This window comes from Megascapheus bottae, chromosome 5 (assembly GCF_031878675.1).
Source record: "Megascapheus bottae isolate mThoBot1 chromosome 5, mThoBot2.hap1, whole genome shotgun sequence".
NCBI classification, from domain to species: domain Eukaryota; kingdom Metazoa; phylum Chordata; class Mammalia; order Rodentia; family Geomyidae; genus Megascapheus; species Megascapheus bottae.
The window spans coordinates 45,152,170-45,174,881 of NC_143513.1; the positions used below are offsets into that span (position 1 = coordinate 45,152,170).

The window sequence follows — 22,712 nt, forward strand, 5'->3', positions numbered from 1 at the left end:
TACTGAAATTTAAACAGTAATTTTTATGTGAATTTCCCCACAATGAAAAGAAGTCATTGATTGGAAATCCAACAGGTCAAACAGCCTTTTCAGAGCTACAGACACTTCACTTGGCTCTTTTAGTTTCTCTAAATGTATTAATTAATTGCATTTTCTGAGAGTTGTTCTCAGAAGAACAATTCAAAATAATAAAGCATTTTTCAAAAAAAAGCCATCATTTAGCTCTTCCTAAATTAAAAGTAAAGGAAATTTGCTTAATTTTTGTATGATTTTGTTTTCCTTTGTTGGGAGAGGGCTGTTAATTGGTGCACTGAGTGGGGGGGGGGGATGCTTCCTTATTATAACTAAATGTGTGTTTTATCATTGCACAAAGTTAAATGGATTTTTGTAAACTATGGGACTACTCATAGCCTTTAATATGCTAATGAGTATTTCTGAATCACCTCAACAGGATTTACTAAGAGACATTCCTGAGCTTATTTGATCAGGAATTCTTTGTTCTCTGCAAGCCCAAGTTAATTAACATCTCTCTCTGTACTATGCCTACAGAAGTTGAGCAGCAGACCTACAAACTAAGTGGGAGATTGTCTTTATACAACCTGTAATTGTGGCATAAATGTGTCATTTATTTTATCACAAAGCATTCTGAAAAGCATGTATCACTATTTTAAACATTTAAAGAACTTTAAATGTAGATTAGAAACAAAGAAGTAATTTTCTAAAGCAATTTCTTATCATTTCAGTTATTCTTTTGTGTACATAGATAGTGTTTAATACTCTGGTGGAAAATGCTGGCTAATGGAGATTACATAGAAAATTGATGTTAATTTTGTGATATACAGCTTCTAAACATTCTGGGGGACCTCCACCACTTGAGTCATGCCCCCTAGCACTTTTTGCTTTAGTTTATTTTGATGACATCACTTCAGTAGGTTATCTTATTTATGCCCAAATCAGCCTTCAGCAGGATCCTTTTACATATGTTTTACAGCTTAGTAGAGATGACAGTATTTGCTGTCACAGTCAACTACTGGCTGAGATGGGATCTCACTAACTTTCCATCAGGCTCCCACCCCACCAACTCTGGCTGCTTTTGCTCAAAAATAGCTGGAATTACAGGAATGGACTACCACTCTTGGCCTAATCTCTCTCTCTCTGTCTCTCTGTCTCTCTGTCTCTCTGTCTCTCTGTCTCTCTCTCTGTCTCTCTCTCCCTCTCCCTCCCTCTCTCTCTCCCTCCCTGCCTCCCTCTCTCTCTCTCTGTCTTTCCCTCTGTCTCTCTCTCTGTGTCTCTGTGTCTCTGTGTGTCTCTCTCTCTCCCTCCCTCCCTCCCTCCCTCCCTCTCCCTCTCCCTCTCCCTCTCCCTCTCCCTCTCCCTCTCTCTCTCTCTCCCTCTTCCTCTCCCCTCCTTCCCTCCCTCCTACTCCTAGGGCTTGAACCAGGGGGGCTAAGGTAATGTTTTACCTCATGAGACACAGCTTCACTTATAGCTTTTTTGGGGGGCAGGAGGGTTAGTTAATTGGATATGAGAGTCTTAAGGACTTTCCTATCCAGGCTACCTTTGAACCGCAATCCTCATATCTTAGCTTCCTGAGTACCTAGGATTACAGTAGTGAGCCACCAGTACCCACCACCATTTCTTAAAAATTAATTTAAACTGGATGAAAGTAGCTCATGGTATTAGCTAATCAGAAAGCTGAGATCTAAGGATGGAGGTTAAAGCCAACACAGGCAGGAAAGTTCATGAGACTCTTATCTGCAATTAACCACCAAAAAGTCAAAAGTGGAACTGAGGTCTCACATACACTATAATCCTAGTATTTAGGAAACTGAGGTAGGAGATCCAGTTTAAACTCTAGGTAAAGGCTATATGTACATATATATATATATGTGTACATATATAAATATATGCATACACATATGGATGAGCCCAATTTATTATTTTAGTGTTAGTTTTAAATGTGTTTTCACTAATAATTTCACACTCAGGCATAGAAAATTTCAAGGGTAAAGTTCATTAAAATATATCATGTGTGTGTATGTATGTGTGTGTGTGTGTGTGTGCTCGTGTGTGACAGAGAGAGAGAGAGAGAGAGAGAGAGAGAGAGAGAGAGAGAGAGAGAGGGAGAAGTTAGTATTTCTTTTCTTCTTTTGTTTCTTTTATTTGTAGTGCTGGAGATTAATCAAATCCAGGACCTTGTACAGACGAGACAAGCAAGCATTCTACCACTATCATCCCCGAAAGCATCAGAATATTTAAATAATTGCAAAAGCACAGATATGATGAAGTGACTGAGATCAAATAGCTAGTTTGATGGTTTCACACATTCTACAATGTTATGAAATATCTATCAATACAGACTAAGAGACTAGATTTAACAGGGGAAAGAAAATGTATAATTTGCTTACACACATTGGATGGAGAAGCAAGTCACTAAAAGCAATAAAGCAACAAACAACATGCTGTGAGAGTCCATGGGTTAATTCCTTTTGGATTCCTGAGGTTTTCCTGGAGGATGACACTGTAAGCTAAGATTCCCATACATGTTTCCACACTAAGCCAAGGTGCAGGATAGGAAAGAACAGAGATAATGACCTGGAAATGTAATTCTCTCTGCAAAGTACAGGGTGCATGAGGGACCTAGAATCAAATGAGACTAGAGAAAAATATATTGAGGCCAAGACATTAATACTAACAAACTTAGACTTTATGCAAGTAACAGGGAACTGAGGAACATTTTTGAACAGAAGATATAATCTATGTTTCAGAACAATTTCTCTGTAAGGGAATAGATGTGAACAGAATAAAACAGGAAGGCTAATTAGGATGTTAAAATTGTATAGTAAGAAATGATTGAACAGAAAGAAAGCAATAAATAGGAGAGAGATTAAAAGTAAAACTTAACTAAGCTCAGAAAATACCTTTGAATTCAAGAAACAGAATTTCTGTCAAACAGGATTTATCACATAGGGAGCTTCTATTACTCAAGTAGGTATAGGTAAATGAATACTGGTGTTGGTGACAAAGTTTAATATTCTCAGCAATAGCACTTGATTATTCTCTTGGTTTTCTTGCCTACCATTGAACAGCCTCCTTCTCCAGGGTCTACATCAGGTTAGGTGTTCAGAGCTGGATCATGATTGGTTCTAACTGTAGTACAGGCTATTAGGGAATGGAGTATCTTGATCACCTTCCTACCTATAGTTCTAAATTAGGAATAAAAAGACATTTAGCTGGGTGTCAGAGGTTCACACCTGTAATCTCAGCTACTTAGGAGGCTGAGATTTGAGGATTGTGGTTCAAAGCCAACACAGGCAGGAAAGGCCTTGAGACTCTTACCTCCAATTAACCACCAGAAAACTGATAGTAGTACTGTGACTCAAAGTGCTAGCCTTGAGCAAAAAAAAAAAAAAAACAGGAACAGGGCCAAGGCCCTGAGTTCAAACCCCACAACCACCACCAACATAAAAAGTATTTAATATTACATAGTGCCCTTCTGAAATTCCTGTCTACTTAGAACCTTAGAATATGACATAGAACTAGGGTCAGCAGGGGTCAAGATCCTATTTGAAATACTTAAAGTGGATATTGAAATTTTATTCCTCAGGGCCAGGAGTTTGGCCTACTGGTAGAGTGCTTGCCTATCATGCGCAACAATCTGGCTTCAATCCCTCAGTACTACATGCACTGAAAAAAGCTGGAAGTGGTGCTGTGGCTTAAGTAGTAAAGTACTGGGCTTGAGGAATGCCCAAGGCCAGTGCATAGGCCCTGAGTTCAAGCCCCAGGACTGGCAAAAAAAATTTTTTTCTAAAATCCAGATGAATAAATGTATTACTATAGGCAATGGTACTGTTGGTGAAACCGGTCTCCCAGTATCTTAGACAACAAACCAATTTCCAGATGTTTTTGTTTTGGCTAATATTGCTAAGAATTGAATCCAAACCTCTTGTAGTACAGGTTAAACAGCATTCTGTCACTAAGGTACAGTCCTAACTCTATTCTTTTTTTTTTTTTTACTTTATTGCTATTTTAAAGGTAATGTATGGAGACATTACAATTATATGAGTTAGGTAATGAGTATATTTCCTTTCCTACAGTGTCTTCCCACCCCTCACTCCTAGTCTCTTTCTCCCATCTCCACTCACGAGTTGTATAGTTCATTTCTATCAGTGTCCAGTGAATTCCATTGCTGCCCTTTTTCATCCTTTTTCCCTTGAGTTCTATACCCTAATTCTACTATTTTAAAAAAATTCTACTATTTTTGAGAAGTAGACAGACTGTTATGATTGGTGACTTGGGCAAGAGGATTATGACAGTTTACAAAACACTAAGCTATCTACCAATAGATATATTTCTAGCTTGTTTTATTTCCCAGGAAGTCTCTGTCCTCATTTGAAAATGTGAAAGAAAAGTGAGCTCTTAGATTAACTTATCACTATCCAAAGATTCATGTTTTGATTGATAAGACCCAAACTGAGCTTAGGAATGACCCTGAACTATTAAGAAACTTGCCAGAACCCTGGCACCTGTGATCCTAGTTACACCAGAGACTTGAGATCTGAATATTGTGGTCTGAAGCCAACCTAGGCAAGAACATTTGTGACATTCATATCCAACTAACCACCAGAAAACAACAAGAACAACAACAACAAACAGAATTGGAGCTGTGGCTCAAAGGGGTAGGTGTTAGCCTTGAGCAAAAAGTTCAGGAACAGTGCCCAGACCCTGAGTTCAAGCCCCATTACTGGAAACAAAACAAACAAAAATCCTTCCCAGAATCAATAAAGCATTTCAGAACTTCAGAGAGTGCTGAAAAACGTTCCCCCAAGATATGAAGACTGTAGTGGAGTGTGCCAAAGTCCCAAACAAAAAGGCCAAAAGATTGTAATTAAGGAAGCATATTGGATAATCTGTATGTGCTGCTATGAATACTTCTTTAGATCCCATTCCATACCTAAACAATTTTTGTTTTGTTTTGTTTTCTTTGTTTTTTTTTTTTTTTTTGGTCAGTTCCGGGGCTTGAACTCAAGGCCTGAACTCCGTTCTGGGGCACTACTCACTGTCCTAGAGCTCGACCACTTGAGTCATAGCACCACTTTTGTCTTTTCTATGTATGTGGTACCAAGGAATCAAACACGGGTCTTCGTGCATGTTAGGTGAGCACTCTACTACTAGGCCAAACTCCTGGTCCCTAAAAATAATCTTTAAATCAAACTAAAGGTTTAAAACTTGAATTTCAGCTGGGAGCCAGTGGCTCATGCCACTCAGGATGCTGAGATCTAAGGATTGATTTGAAGCCAATCAGGACAGCAAAGTCTGTGACACTCATTTCCAATTAACCAACAAAAAGCTCGAAGTGAAGCTGTGGCTAGTATTGAGTACCCGGGTCCTGAGTTCAAGCCCTAGGACTGGCATATACACACATACATACACAAAAATATTGGTGCTGTTTGGGGTATATAATAAAATATTCCTTTGAAGTCACCATCTGCAAGAACTCCATCTGCAAGTTTTATAGACTGCAATTCCCTAACTGCTTGCTCCTCTAATAACTCATATCATAATCACATGTCTATATAGCTGTCTATCTTCAACAAACCTATGCATAAACATAAAGTTTTCCTTGTCTTTGGGTCCTTATTTCTGAAGGCTCTGTGTCACATAAAACTTTGATTAAATAAATCTGTTATGCTTTGCTCTGTGTTTTTCTTTTGAGGAGTGTCAGCTCAGCTCCTCTAGATAGATGAGAAAAGCATCATACCTTTCAGTTTCTATAATATTAATACCATGGGTTGCACATGTTGACTGAAACATCTGGAGAATATTCACATGGGGATGCAAAGGGAGAGTGTGGAGGCTGGAGGTTGTGGAGGCTGGAGGCACAGCTCAAGAGGTAGAATGCTTGCCTGGCATGTGAAAGGTCCTGATTTCAGTCCTCAGAACCTTCCCAAAACAAATGAAACTGGGATTACAGATCTAAAATTGAGAAACGAAGACTAAAAACATGGAAGGGAAAAGAAAAGTGTCACCAGTAGTTAGTAATATAGAGTATAATTATAGTCTTACTAGACCATCTCAACCCAATTGTTTTCCTTCCATTACCAAAATCTATTCCTGTGTGGTGGAGAAGAGGAAACTAGAATCATTGAGGGCTAATGAAATTGGCCCATAAGGACCAGTGAAGATCTAGAAACTAAGTTTGGAAAAGTCATTTACCAGCACTTTGATTTCTCTTTTCCTTAGTAGCAAATGTAGCAACACCTTGTAAAACTGCAGTGCAGACGACTGCCTCTATTAGTGGTTTTAGTTTTGTTTTATTTTGTTTAATAAGAAAACAATATACACTAAGTATCTTGTTGCCACAGCTCCAATGCTTCTAACATAGTCTATTCATATATATAATGTCACACTGCAATGTAATTATCAGTTGGTTTCCCCTTCTGAATTGTGAGTTTCTTAAAGGTAATGCACCATTTCTATTCTTATTTGTAGTTCAATTAACTAGCACAATAGTTCACAGCTATGTAACTTACTTACTTATAACTTTTGGATAATTACAATAACAACGCTAGTTAAGGGCACAGACTAAGGCTACCTGGCAGAAATCCTGAGTCTACTGTTTATTAGTTTTGTGACTGCAGGAAAACTACTAAGCTTCCTCTTGGCCTGGGCCTCTGTTCCCTCATATGATATGGATAATAAACTCTGTCTTAGGTAGGGCTGCTGAAATAATAATACCATATACTACGTGGCTTAAACAACATTTATTCCTCATAATCCAGCATACTTGGACATCCAAGATCACTATGGCAACAAGTTCATCTGTAAATGTCCTCTTTCTGTTATGAAAACTGCTTCCTTTCTATAGCCTCCTCTGGAAAAGAATGTCAGAAAGAAAAAGGAGGAAGAGGAGGAACAAAGAAGAGGAGAGAGAGAGAAAGAAAAAGAAAAAGCAACAGAAGTTTCTTTGTTTTGTTCTAAGAAAAGTAGTGGGGTTTAAGTTAAGGTCTAGGCAAGGACTGTGCCATTAGACCAACTCCTCCAGCTCTAATGTCTGTTTTTGTTTGGGTTTTTTCTTTTTTATTTACTTTTTGGTTGGGTGTGGGTTTTGAACTTAGGGCCTAGGCACTATCCCAGAGCAACTTTATTCAAGGCTACCACTTTACCACTTTGAACCACAGCATCACTTCTGGTGTTTTGGTGGTTAATTGGAGGTAAGAGTCTTTCCTGCCCAAGAAATGCCTGTTTGTGTGTGTGTGTGTGTGTGTGTGTGTGTGTGTGTGTGTGTGTGTGTATGTGTGTGTGTGTTGGTAGTGGGGCTTGAACTCAGGATCTTCCATTTTACTTAGCTTCTTTTTATTTAAAAAAAAAAACTTTTGTATTTATTAGTTTTCCATCAGGTAATTCTATAGCTTCAAGATCTTCCCCTTTCAAAATTAAAACAAAACAACAACAACAACAACAAAACAAACCCCAAAGCTTAGAACTAGATCACTTGGCCCTTTCGTTTCTTGTCTCCTCCCAGTTCAAAATGCTTGCATCTCTTGATGGCCAGCATCCTCTTGGATTTGCAGTGTGGCTCAACACATTCAAGCACTCAAGCATTCTTCTTGGTGATTTTGGCCTTCTTTCGGAATACTGGCTTGGTCTGCCCTCGGTAGCAGCTCTGTTTCTGATCACAGCACCTCTTCCCTTGGGCATACAGGGAATCTTTGCCCTTCTGGGTTACGTTTTGTGAGGCTGATGCTTGCTACACTTCTTCCAAAAAGTCCTTCTGGTTTTAGGTACTCTGACCCTCTTTGCAGCAGAGCCATCCGGAGCTCCAGAGAGCACAACACACAACACATGCCTCTCGCTGCTCTGAGGAAAAGCTTTTACTTAGCTTCTTGGCTCAAGGGATATCTGTACCACACCTCCACTTCTAATGTCTCTGCTTATAAGGACATTAATCTTCTCTTCAAGAAGTCTCCACCCCCATAACCTCCCTCAGAGGTCCCACCTCTACTACCAGCCCAAATAGAGATTAGGATTTGTGGAGGGGCACAAACTTCCAATTTATGATTACCTCCTCATCAATTATGGTCTTTAAAGTACTCAGGAGAGTAGTAGGTGTGTAAAAAAATGCTCTGTATGTGACCAATATACACTGATATATTACTGAATTATTATATAGATTAAATCCTTTGACATGTTATACTGGTATCCAATCTAGCCCTCATTATTTTATTATATATTTTTCTGTTATTTCCCTCATGGTGCATTTATAATCCATATGTTAATTTACTTATCTACAAACAAGTCCCATGAAGGCAAGTTCTTATCTGTTATGTACTCTGCTTAACACAATACTTACATATAGCAATATTTAATGATGGCTTGGTAAAGAGATAAATTGACGAGTGATCTACTTTTGCCCTATATAAAGTTTGATGAAATCTTTCTCATATAGCTCAGATTAAACTTCCTGGTTCAAATTTTATGGAGGTGTGTGTGTGTGTGTACGTATGTGCATGTGTGTGCAAGATAGAAAGAGAGAGAGACAGAGAGACAGAGAGAGAGAGAGAGAGGGGGGGAGGGGAGAAAGTGAGAAAGTAAATCAGAGTCTGGGTTTTATACCTGAGCTTCTTCTGCTCAAGGTTAGCACTCTACCACTTGAGTCACAGCACCTCTTCTAGCTTTTTTTTTTTTTTTTGGTAGTTCTTTTTTTTTTTTTTTGCCAGTCCTGGGCTTGAGCTCAGGGCCTGAGCACTGTCCTTGGACTTTCTCAAGGCTAGAGCTCTACCACTTGAGCCTCAACACCACTTCTGGCTTTTTTCTATGTATGTGGTACCGAGGAATCGAACCTGGGTCTTCATGCATGCTAGGAAAGCACTTTAACCACTAGGCCAAACTCCCGGCCCTTTTTGGTAGTTCTTAATGGCTGAGTTGGTTTTGCGACATAATCCTCAGACCTCAGTCTTCTGGGTAACTAGGATTATAGGCTTGAACCACAGGCACCCAGCTTCTAGTTCAAACTGAAAAGGAAGTTAAGGTGCTCTAGCAACACATCAGGCAATCTGGAGGGGAAGATCTTCCTGTGGTCCCAGAACTACCTGAAAATGAAATAATACGTAGCTGTATCATCATGCAATAGAGCCATTTTGTATAGTTCCCTGATTGAGGAGAATAATCCCAATCTTATGCCTTCTGTTTTGACTTTGACTTCCTGTACTGTATGCTCTTCAGGGCAGTTTTGAGATTGGAATAACCACCAGTCATGTCATGTCCTTACAGAAGGACTGATTCACTCACTGGAATAAAGTTACAGGTTACTTCACACACTCTTTTTCTTGTGCAGGCAAGATTTATGTAGAAAGGCAGTTAATGCTGAAGGATTATTTAAACTGACCCTTTTGTTGGGACACTACCAATATTTGTGAAGTAAATGCTAACACAGAATCTTTATAACAACACATGCACCAAAACAAAAAAATGCAAAAAAAAAAAAAACATGTAAATCTTTCCACATGCTTTTGTTCTTTGATTCTTCTATACATTTATCCAGGGAGGATAGCAACAAAGGAAGAATATGTAAACATTTTAATCATTTCCAACATGCCATCTGTGACAATTCATCATGCTAAAATCAGAAAGGATGGGATCACTTTTCCATTTCCTTAAGGTCACCAAGGACAGACAAGCTCAGGACATACTGTATTTGTCAGAAGCAAAAGAGATGACTGGGGAGGTGGCAGTGACAAATCTTTTCTAGGCTCAGCTCATTTTCCTGAAGAATGTGTGTCCCCTTCTGACATTTATCAAAAGAAATTCAATTTTATAAAAAGAAGGATGTCAAATCATAGTACGTTGCTAACACTCATTCTACTGCTGTCAGGAGGGCTGATGGGGGCAAAAAGAAAAAGGGTAGATGGAAGACAAAGTTATTCTGGCAGGAAACAAACAAGGTGTAAGGTCAGGCTAATATACTCATAGGCTTGAATATACTTCTATTTAAATCAGCTATTTGAGATCCATGATGAATGCCGAGTTCATTCTAGAATACCATCTTGCATTGATGCAAAATGGGTTTGGTTGTTGTTTTGTTTTGTATTTTGTTGTTTGGCTACAGATATATTTACTACATAGGACAGGAAAGCTAATGAAACATTGACAAATCCCACAGCACCAGATACAATGACAAGAACCCTGTAGGCCAGCAATCAATACTTCTTTTGGTGATGATGAGACTTTTCTCTGGCAGAAAAGGATGTTCTGGGTCAAAAGAAAAAGAAAAAGAAAAAAAAAAGAAACTAAAAGTTGTAATAGGAAAATGGTAGTCAGATTAAGATCAAAGGAAGGAATTCAATCAGACGATTAATGATATAGCTGACAAAATACTGTAACAAGTAATGGTGTTTGACCATCCTTCATAAAAATATTGGAGTGAGGAACAAATTAAATCCTCTTCTCAGTGAGGGGTTTCTGTAGGACATAAGCAATTAGTCTGCCTTCTAGAAAGGACAGGAAGCTTGATTAACAGATCCAAAAAGACAGTTTAGGAAAGATAGGTTTAACACCAGGAGGTGAAACACCAACTGTTATGCAAATTGACTTTTCCCAGAATGGTGGATAATTTCAATGGAGGCCTGAAATACACTTTTTGTTTCTTTTTGTTTCCTTCCCTTCCTTCCTTCTTTCCTCTTTCCCTTTTTCCCTCCCTCCTCCCTCCTCCTCCCCCTCCTCCTCCTCCTCTTCTCTCCTTCTCCTCCTCCTCCTTCTTTTTCCTCTTCTTCTTCTTCTCCTTCTTCTCCTTCTTCTTCTCAGTGTTCTTTCACAGTAACAATACGAGCCAATAGAGGTTCTTAAGTAAATGCTATTTGTGTGTAAGATTCCAGCCATAATCACTGGAGGTAAACATGGATTCATCACAGAAAAATTAACTATGACTTCAGGCTTGCCTCTTTGAAAAACTTGAACATTGTCAAATATCTGGAAATAGACTCAGCAGGCAGTAATGTGATCATATAAAAAGTTGCAGGAGAGAGCCTGCTAAGTGCTAGTATTTATCCTACTCAAGGCATGTGGTCTAGGCAAAGTGCTTCTTTCATCCAAAACAGGCCTCTTATTATTCTTATTTTTGTTATTTATTGTTGTTGTTGTTGTTTGGGGGTCTGGAGTATGAATTCAGGTCCCTTGCTTAGAAAAATTTGAGGTCCTGAATTCATAACCCAGACTCCCAAACAAGGCTGAGGCAGCTTTGAGAAAACAATGCCTCCCATCCTCCTCTATACACACACCACAGGAGGCATTCCTTCCACAGCCAAACCTCCCTGGGATATGTAGTGATCAGGTTACAGTTAGGACTTTTCCCTAGAAGAAACTCCTAGTCAGTTCTAACCAAATTTATACAGTGGAAAAACAAACAAAAAAAAAACCTTTTTTTTTTTTTTTTTTTTTTTTTTTGCCAGCCCTGGGCTTGGGCTCAGGGCCTGAGCACTGTCCCTGGATTTTTTCTCAAGGCTAGGGCTCTACCACTTGAGCCACAGCACCACTTCTGGCTTTTTGCTACGTATGTCGTACCGAGGAATCGAACCCAGGTCTTCATGCATGCTAGGCAAGCACTCCACCACTAGGCCAAACTCCCGGCCCACAAAAAAAACATTTTTAAGATGGCACCATTGGCTTATGTTTTAATCCTAGCTACTCAAGAGGCAAAGCCAGCCAAGAGCTGAAAAGTCACTGAGAGACTCAAGCAACAGAAAACTGGAAGTGAAGCTGTGGCTCCTTGAGCAATAAAAGTTCAGAGAGAGCATCTAGGCCCCAAGTTCAAGCCCACAAAGATCAACACCACCACCAACAACAAAAGTAGGTATCATTAGCCTGACCTTAGAGCAACAAACTCCTACTTAAAACTTAAAGTATATGGGTTGCATCTCATACATATACTTAAAATCAGAGGGGTGGCTGCCTTGTGCATGTACAGATCCCTTCCAAAAACCTGCCATTCCTCATGTTTCTAAGATCAGCCTGCTGTCATTACTATAAACTGCCCCATATTTCCCAAACTAGAAAACTGGCACGCGCGCGTGCGTGCGTGTTGTGTGTCGCTTAAGCTTAGGGCCTGGGCCAGCTTCAAAGCTCTTTTATTCAAGGCTGCCATTTTTTGCTCAAGCACTCTACCACTTTGAGTCACAATACCACTTCTGGTTTTTGAGTGTTTTATTAGAGATAAGAGTCTCACAGGAATTTTTCTGCCCAGACTGACTCTGAACTTCATTTCTCAGATCTCACCCTCCTGAGTACGTGAGCCACCAGTGCCCTGCTGAAAATAACCCTGTCTTTGCTTGAGTCACGTAACTCAGGCCAGCTGTTTCCCTTCTTCAGCGTACCATCTCTCTCTACTAAACTCCTTGCTTTGTCTTTTTTTTCTTTTGTAATTCAGTTCTTTTTTGGAGAATCTAGGTCCTTTGCCTCTGTGACCACTGCTGGTAACTGTTATGGGGTCAGGAGGAAGGGATTCCACATCCCTCCAGGTGGGGATTCCACGTCCCACCACAGTCTACCACACAGAGACAGTCTCATATAAAAAGGTGAATTTATTGGGGAAGTAGATGGTAAACTGACCAGCCAGGGGAAATAGATGGTGGTGAACTGACACAGTGCAGACTCGGGAGCTGACACTGTGACCCCGAGCGGCTCTCACGCAGGGTTTTTAAGGGCAAAACCCATGCGGTCGAACCTGGCCACACAGGTGGCCAGTGGGATAGTCACATACACAGAGGGACCACAGCCAGCTCTGGCCACACGCAGGTAGCCAATAGGGTTACAGCCTAGTGTCTGAATTTACCTATCACCCCTCCCCACCCAAGCGGATATCCCTCCTCCTGGGGGTGGGGAGAAGGTCAAGGTTGCCCCTCCCTAGAAGGGCAAAGGTGGCTGGGCAGTACCAGATATCCCTCCTCATGGGGGGGTGGGGAGGTCAAGGTGGCTGGGCTGTACCATTCCACAATGGGGCAGGGGAACTCTTAAGCATTCCGGATAGCGCCAGTCTCTCCTCCCCTTAACAGTGACATTGCCAGCCTAGCACAGGACTGTAAGAAACATGCTGAAATTAGTTACAGCAAAGAAACTTCTCTGAACTTCCCCCCTCATTAAACCAAGAATCCGATTGTTAAAACAATAAACAACAGAAGCCGGGAGTTTGGCGTAGTGGTAGAGTGCTTGCCTAGCATGCATGAAGACCCAGGTTCAATTCCTTGGTACTACATACACAGGAAAAAAGCCGGAAGTGGTGCTGAGGCTCAAGTGGTAGAGCTCTAGCCTTGAGAAAGTACAGACAGTACTCAGGCCCTGAGCTCAAGTCCAGGACTGGCAAAAATAAATAAATAAATAAATAAATAAATAAAAACAACAAAACAAACTGAATTACAAAAGATAAAAAAGACAAAGCAAGGAGTTTAGTAGAGTTTAGTAGAAGGGAAACAGCTGTACTTGTTAGCCAAACTTGTGGGTTCTCTAAGATTTTCAAAGTCAGGGTTCTAAAACGTATGCAAACTATTTAAAACGTCATCTGTTATCAAGCATCTTTCATTGAACAAAAATAAATCACAGTGGATGACATACAAGCCAGATGTTTCTGCTTCATTTGAGAAGATTTTGAAAAGACTTAGTGTCATCAGAGGTCTGTGTGACATTATATAGGCTTTAGGTTTCAAATGTGAAACATGTGCAATACAAGCATTAGTAATGATAATAACAATGTTGACTGTTAGAGAAATGGAAAAGGGATAGGCCAGACTCGATCATCTCCAGGTGATCTTCACAGGGGGCACAGATCTTCCCAAGGGATTAGAGGGATTGTGCTCAGTACTGGATTTTGAGATTGGCTTATATAGGGTTTAACAAGGAAGTAGGAACTAGAAAATGGATTATAGTCTCTTGGGGGCCCAGGACGGTCTCGTTGGCCAGCCCACAGTGGCATGATCCATCTGGTTTGAGGGGCTATTGTCCCCTGGGGACCAAGAGTGATGTTTCTTAGACCTAGGGTGGAATAACCTGTCTGTGGACAGGCATCTAGTCAAGCCTGTTGACGTGAGGGAATAGGGCAGGAATCATTCCTTCTATAATGGTAATGATACTAGCAATTTTAATAAGTTAACAGAGGAACCTAACCCTTTAAAGTAGAGGCGAATACGCTTTTTCTAAGAGCCAGAAAGTATGCTTAGCTCTTCATTCCAGACACTCTTCCACAACTCCTAGACTTACTTTTATAACCAAGGCAGCTACAGATAATATATAAATAAGGAGGTGTGGCAGTATGCCAGTAAAATTTCATTTACAGCAGGCATCAGACTTTGGCCTTTGGGTTACAGTATTCCAGCATTGCTTCATATCAGCATTTTCTCCACTTCATTTCAATTCCTCAAAACTCAAAACACAGCAAAGCTGTGACTACAGAAAAAACTGTAAAAGAAGACTTCAAGAGGAACTTGGAAAGCAGATAGCAAGCACTCAGTGCTAAATCATTAATGAGATACACACTGGGAGATTTGGAAGTGAATCTCTTCTCTGTCCTGCTCAAAGTTCAAAAATGCAATCCTCACCAGGACCTGCAAGCCAGGCTCTGTAACTTGTCTCAGTAGATTCAACTATGGCTCACCTTGCTTTTCTCCTTTTCTGAACTTTTTTTTCCCCTCAAAGTAGTACATATTGTAAAGAAGACGGAGGAGAATGGAAAAAAAAGGAACAGGTCAGACTGGATCATCCACAGGCAATGACTGAGGAACAGCGAGGGGCACAGACCTCCTAAGGATTTGAGGTTGTACTAGGGACTGGATTTGGGGGGTAGGCTTATATAGGGCTTAGCAAGGAAGCAAGGATTAGAAAATGGGTTCTGGTTTCTTGGGGGCCTAGAGCGATGTTCTTAGGCCCACAGTGGAATGTTCCAGCTGTTTTGAGGGGCTATTATCACCTGCGGACCAACGGTGGTTTGGGTCCAGATAGGAATAGCTCACTGTTGGACAGTTATATGGTCAGGCTTGTGGTTGTGCACCTGGTGTCTGGCTTGACCTTGGGGAATAAGGCCAGACTCAATCCTTCACATATGAATTTTACAATTAGTTTGCAATTAATAGTTTCAGCCAGGCATCTGTGGTGTATGCCTGTCCTAGCTACTCAGGAGGCTAAGATCTGAGGATGGCAATTCAAAGCCAGCCCAGGCAGGAAAGCCCATGAAAAACATAAATCTCCCATTCCCCCAAAAGCCAAAAATGGAAATGGTGCTGGGGCTGAAAGTGATAGAACCCTAGCCTTGTGCACAAAAGCTCAGAGATAGCACCCAGGCCTTGAATTAAAGCCCTAGAACTGGCACATAAACAAATCCCAAATGAATAGTTTCATTGGGATAGTTTCATTCCCTTCCTTATATGTACTGACATTATCCTTCCCTAACTTTCCAGGTCCCTGCCTCTATCCAAGTATTTCTCCTCCCCCCTTCTGTTTTGCTTTGTTTTGTTTTGCAGTACTGGGGTTAGAACTCCAATTTATGTCACACTTTCAGCACCTCCAGTCCTTTTTTTTGGTCTGGTTCTTTTTGAGATAGGATTCTGCTTTTTTCTCCTTAGTCTACCCTGACCTTGAGTCTCATATATATATGCATATGTATATATGCATATATTATAATATATACACACTAGATAATATATTATAATTATTATTATTGTTATTGTTTGCCAGTCTTCAAGTTTGAACTCAGGGCCTGGGCACTGTCTCTGAACTTCTTTTGCTCAAGACTAGCACTGGAGCCACAGTGCCTTTTCTGTTGATGTGGTACTGAAGAATTGTTGGGGTCCTTCATCCCCAGTCCCTCTTGAGGAGGGATGGGAAAAACACACCCCAACCAGTCCAAGCCGCGAGAGGAGAGGGCCCACTGTCCTCCCGCACTTAGCCTTGCTTCTCCGGAGCACGAACAGAGACGCCACACAGCTTCATCAAGGCAGGAATCTCTCTCTCTAAAACTCCCCTCCTTATATTGGATGCGGGAGCCTATCGGCACAACAGGATAAAGAGGTCCACTTGTTTACCCCTACTACAGGTCTCAGCAGAAAGTTATTAGAATGGCGTTACTCGGCCCCCAACAAAGAATCGAACTCAGGGCTTCATTCCTACTAGGCAAGTACTTTACCACTAAGCTACATTCCCAGCCTTGTATTATTTTTTGGTTTTTTTGTGGTACTGAAGATTTGAATTCAGGACACGTCACTTACGAGGCAAGGAGCCAAGTGGCTATTTTTAAGAGTAAGGTTTTGCTTCCCACTGGGATGAGTTGCTTAAGCCAAGATCCACCTACTTCTGCTTGTCATCGTCAGTGGAGTAGCAGGCACATTCCAGTACATCTAGCTTAGCTTTTTTGTAGAGATGGACACTCATGGACTTTTCTGCCCTGGCTGTCCTGTCCAGCAGTTCAACCCAGTCTCCACCTCTCATGTAGCTCAGCATAACAAGCAGCATGTACCACCACCGCACAGAGCCAGAAAGTCTCACAAACATTTTCACCAAGGCTGCCTTCACACCACCATTCTCCTATTCTCAGCCTCCCAAGGATCTAGAATGTCAAGTGTATGCCACACCACTGGACCCCATCCTCTTACTTATGCTTCATGCTCTAGCTAGAACGACAAGCATGCCACCAGCTCCAGCTCTTTCTGTTCAGATGGGGGTCTCACCAACATTTTTATTCTATTATTTATTTACTTATATGTACCCTAGTTGTCCTGGAGCCTCAGTCCTGCAGATCTCAGCCTCTTTTGTAACTGGGATGACAGGTACTGGGTGAGAGGAATCCTACTTTTTACCAGGATTTTGTTCTCAAACTTTAACCCTCAGTTCTCTGCTGCCAAAGCAGCTATGATTATTGGAATAAGTGACTGGTGCTCTCTGCTTCTCTACTTTCATGACTTCTTTTTTTCTTTTACATATCAAAGAAGATGCAACATTTTGTTGAATCTTGCTTATCTGGCTGTAATGTGATCTCTAATTTCATCCATGGTCCCTCGAATAATTTCATTCACTCCAGACAGTGTGTGTGTGTGTGTGTGTGTGTGTGTGTGTGTGTGTGTGTAAAATCTTCCTCATTATTCATGTATTGATAGATACCAGGTCTGATCGTCACAATAAACACAAGTATGCAGGTGTCTCTACTGTATACAGACTTTGATACCCAGAAGGAGGGGAGCTGATTATAGGGTAATTCTATTTTTAATTTATTGAGGATCCTCTATACTGATTTCTATAACAGACAGACAGTGCTGACCAGCAGAGGATATCTCTTCTAATATCTTCCCCTGACTTCTCACAGTATGGACTTAGAGTTTTGACTTTCAAGTTTATGTTTTCTTGCCTTTTTAAGCCATGTACTTGTTACTCTTTTCTAACACCTCTGGCCTTGCTATCATTTCACAGTTGAATTTGAGTAGCTCAGGTAACTTTGCCTCATGGATCAATTCCATAAGACATTTGGCTAGATGTGGTAGTATAAGTCTATGCAAGTCTGTAATCTCAGCTATCTGGTATTTGGAAGGCAGAGTTGAGAGGACTCTAGTCCTAGGCTAACCTGGGCAAAAAGTTAGTGGAACATCCTATCTCAGCCAAGAAGCTGAGCATGGTTTGGTGAATATCTGATCCCAGTTATGCACCAGGCATGCAGGATCACTGTCTGAGGGTGGCCCTGGCAGGAAGGGAAAAATGCAAGATACTATCCAAAAATGACTAAAGCAAAAGAGGTTAGGGTGTGATTTAAGCAGTGGGGCACCCAACAAGCAAGCAAGAGTCTCTAAACTCAAGTTCCTTCATAAAATAAACAGAAACAGATACCTTCTGCATACCTATATTCCGTTCTCAGAACTATCAACAAATGACTATTGCTCCAGATAAATTTAAAATATTTGAAAGTAGCACTGGGCACTGGTGGCTCATGCTTGTAATCCTAGCTCCTACGGAGGCTGAGATCTGAGGATTGTGGTTTGAAGCCAGCACAGGCAGAAAAGCCCCTGTGAGACTCTTATCTGCAATTAACCACTCAAAAACTGAGTGGAGTTGTGGCTCAAAGTGGTAGAACGCTAGGCTTGGGCAAAGGAGCTCAGGGACAGAGCCTAGGCCCTGAGTTCAAGCCCTACAACTGACAACAAAAGAAAATTCAGAAAGTTAAAACTGCATTTTTTTTTTTTTGCCAGTCCTGGGCTTAAGCTCAGGCCTGAGCACTGTCCTTGGATTTTTCTCAAGGCTAGAGCTCTACCACTTGAGCCTCAACACCACTTCTGGCTTTTTCTTTTTTTCTTTTTCTTTTTTTTTTTTACTTCTGGCTTTTTCTAAGTATGTGATATCAAGGAATCGAACCCAGGTCTTCGTGCATGCTAGGCAAGCACTCTACCACTAGGCCAAACTCCCGGCCCCGAAACTGCATTTTTCTTAAAACATAAGTTATTCCTGGCACATTCAGAATACATAATTAAAAGTCAAAGAATTAATTAGTTAATGTATTAAATAAGTGGGTCCTCCTCTTTTGCATATTTTTTGAACATGATATCTTTGGCAGTTCATTTTGACTGTGGATTTGAATGAAATGAGGTGCCCAAGAGACTAGCAAAATGTGCTTGTGGGTGTGGCTGTGAGGGTGTTGCCAGTGATGACGGACATGTAGATTAGCAAATGAGGGCCCTGAATGTGGTGTGGCACCATTCAATAGATGGGGAACAATCGATAAGGCAACCCAAGGATTCTCTGTTTCCCGGGTTTGTGAGGAGTGAGCAGCTATGCACAGCTATGTCTTTCACTGTGAGCTTTCCACCATGAAGTTCTGCCTCACCAAGGCCCATAGCAGTGGAACCAGCTAATCATGATTAGAACTCTCTGACAGCTGAGCCAAATAAATCTTTCCTCCTTAGAGCTATTTTTCTCAGGAATTTTTGTCACAACAATGAAAAACTAAGGAATACAACACCCAAACAACATACAAGAGGAACAATACATTTTCCTCAACTTTTTATTATTCTTAGCTGGGACTCCCTGCAACAAAAGATGGGTTTAATTGAAAGACAAACAGAAGTTTCATAGCATGCATATCTTCTGTTATAGTCCCGTTTTGCTGCTTTAACAATGGCATCATTGAGGGGCTGGGAGTTTGGCCTAGTGGTTAAAGTGCTTGCCTAGCATGCATGAAGACCCGGGTTCGATTCCTCGGTACCACATACATAGAAAAAAGCCAGAAGTTAGTGCTGAGGCTCAAGTGGTAGAGCTCTAGTTTTGAGAAAGTCCAAGGACAGTGCTCAGGCCCTGAGCTCAAGCCCAGGACTGGCAAAAAAAACAACAAAAAAAAAACAATGGCATCATTGCTAAATCCAATCACATTTATTGATTCTGGAGGTTGGGATGTCTAAAATAGAGGGCCAAACATCTGCAAAAGACTTCTTTCTGCACCATAACATGGCAGAGAAGTAAAGGCAAGAAGAAGGGGAAGGGGAGGCATTTAGCTCTATATAATTGTAATTACTGTTTTGTTTTCATAGAGAAAAACTGGGGTGACTTGATGCCTTGCCCACCAGTGTTAAGAAAGCTACCTGCTAGGTGAAAGGTGGCAGAGAATCCAGTGTACAAATCCTTCCTATCCATGTGCTTCTATTTTGAGCTTTGCAGAGACCAACTTAGAAACATTTTGCTTTGTTTTGTTTTTGGTCCCAGTGCTGTGGCTTGAACTCAGAGACTGGGCACTGTCCCTTGGCTTTATTGTTCATGACCAGTCCTTTACTATTTAAGCTGCAGCTCTACTTCTGGCATTTTGATGATTAATTGAAGGTAAGAATCTATGGACTTTTCTTCCCTGGCTGGCCTTGAATCACAATTATCAGATCTCAGCCTCCTGTCTAGCTAGGATCTTAGGCCTAAGCCACCAGCACTCAGCAATGTTTTAAGAATCAAATTCACATAATGTAGGCTAATTTTGTCAAAGGATAAAAGCTTAGCATGATTGGTTTAATGAAAAATAATATAAAAGTATAGACTTATTCTATTCCAAGGTTTGCTGAATAAATAAACTTGGCTTACTTCTATGTACTATTTAAAAAATTTTTTTTAAAGTTTGTGCTCACCAACATTGAGCCATTATTCTGTTATGATTATATTAGCAGAAATTATGTCTTGTTATATACCGGTTAAGAGACAATTTCTAAGATCTGTGGGTAACACAGATTAGTATTAAGTTCATTTAATTAATGGACACTCACAAGATGGTACCCTATAATAGTAAGATGGAATACTGATATACTGAATACCAATCATAACTTCAAGCTTATGTTCTTTTGCTCCTCATTTCTATGAGGCTGTCTCTTTGGTTCTGTAATGACTGTGATAATTTCAGTGGCTTTGAGAAGTGGATATATACGACATGGGTAGCCAAGAAAAGCTGTTATGTGTTATTTACGAGCTCTGCTAGGCCAGTAAAAATGCTGATGTGTGACAATACTCGATTATCCTCTCCCTAATTTCCTCCATGAAATACAAATTACTTTGACTAAAAGTTATAATGGATATGTGATTTAGACTATCTTTAGCAGTCACAGTTCCAGAATAATACAGCTGTGTGTTTCTAATTTTTTTTTGAAGAAAATTGGAAATAATTTTGATCACTAAACCACTCGGTGTTCTTCAAGGTTACTGAGATCCCTAAAAACTAAAATTGCCTTTGAGATTTCCCTGCCCCTCACTCCTGTAAAATCACAAACATTTGGTTCTTTAGCTTATAAAAAGAGATGTAGTAGAAATAAGTGGGCTTATCTGATATGTTACTGTTGACATGTCACATAGAAAGAGCTGTCAGATGGGAAGAGCTGCTGAGTTAGTTGTCTTTGGTTTCAATACATGTGGGTAGGGTTGGGACAGATGAGTGGTGGGAAAGGATGGAAGGGGTGACATTGATCAAGATCCTTTGTACTCATTAAATTGACAGGCTGAATGGAAACCTCTTTTGTACAACTACTTAAAGTTAATGGAAAAGCAATTGAGTAAACTCTTGTTAATATAAACATCTCAGAAATTGAAGTCTCTGTGTGAAGTTCCTAGAGATAAGTCCATCCATGCCGTCACTGACCATGATGTTTCTGTTTATCCAAGGCCTTATGCTGCTTCAATAGTTTAGTCCCTTACTGAAATCAGGTATAATTTCAGCTGTTATTTTTATTTTTAGTCTGTCTGTCTGTCTGTCTGTTTCCCTGCCTGCCTGTTGGTTGGTTGGACTATCTAGCTAACCATCTATCTATCTATCTATCTATCTATCTACCTACCTACCTACCTACCTACCTACCTACCTACCTACCTACCTACCTAGGGTCTTCAACTCAGGGCCTGGGTGCTTTCTCTTAGCATTTTCAATCCTATTTAGCACTCTACACTTGAGCCACAACTCCACTTTTAGCTTTTTGATAGTTCATTGGAGATAAAAAAGACCAAGGATGAACTAATATAGTAGAAATATTCACAAGACAAATATGTTGGAAATGAACTTTACAACTTGGAAGGGGGTGGGGGAAGAAAAATATGGGGAGGGGTAACAATATTCAAGAAGTAATATACTTACTACCTTACGAATGTAACTGTAACCTCTCTATACCTCATCCTCATAATTACAAAAAAGAGTTTTATGGACTTTTCTACCCAGGCTGGCTGTGATCCTCAGGTCTCAGCCTCCTGAATAGTTAGGATTACAGATATGAGTCACTGGTGCTGGACTTAGCTTTATTTATACGTCAGCTTTAGTGGGGCATACTTTACACACATGGTTTAGCCATGTAAAGCGTACAATCCGTGGTTCTTAGAATATTTACAGTTATGTGGTGACCACTTTAGCAACTTTTAGAATATATTTATCACTTGAAAAAGAAGTTTTATATTTATTAGTAGTCACTCCCCATTTCCCATAACCAACAAGTCTGATTTTCTTGGCAGATATTACATCAAAATGCTATCACACCATTTTGATGATCTTTGGTTACTGAATTATTTTTCTCTTACCATAACATTTTATGATGCCATATTCTATCATGGACCTGTACTTCCTTCCTTGTTATTGTTAAATGTTATTCTACTGTATGCATATAAAGTTATATATATATATATACATATATACACCTTTTTATCAGCTCATGGATATTTGAGTTATTTCTACTGACTATTATGAAACTAGTGACAGAGAAATTTGTAAGTTTTTGTATACATATGTTTTCATTAATCTTCAGTACATATAAAGGAGTAGATTTTCAGCCAGACATTGGTGGTTCCCGCCTGTAATCTTAGCTACTCAGGAGACTGAGAGCTGATGATTTGGGGCTGAAGTTAGCCCACACAGAAAAGTTAATGAGACTCTATTGCCAACTCTGAACTGTAGAGTGTTCCAATGTGGTTGTATTAACATCTTTGCCAATGCTTGTTATTCCCCGTCTGGAGTGTAGCCATGCTAATGAATATAAACTGGTTTCATGGTGTTGGTTTTTTTTTTTCCCCCCTCTTTCTTTCTTGATGCTAATGATGTCAAGTCCTTTCTCTTTTTCTCTCTTTCTCTTTTTCTCTCTCCTTTCCTCCCTCCCTCTTTCCCTCCCTTCTTCCTTCCTTCCTTCCTTTTTTGTGCCTGTATTAGGGTTTGAACTCAGGCCTGGACACTGTCCTGAGTTTTTTCAATCAAGGCTGAC

The 22,712-nt window shown here is 40.3% G+C and overlaps 1 protein-coding gene and 1 pseudogene across 3 annotated transcripts in view; both read right to left on the reverse strand.

The window, feature by feature from the left end:
• Window positions 1-22,712, reverse strand: part of Immp2l (inner mitochondrial membrane peptidase subunit 2) — an 833,574-nt gene that overhangs the window by 799,970 nt on the left and 10,892 nt on the right. The window lies entirely within an intron of this gene.
• On the reverse strand, window positions 7,487-16,527 carry LOC150063316 (large ribosomal subunit protein eL42-like; annotated as a pseudogene).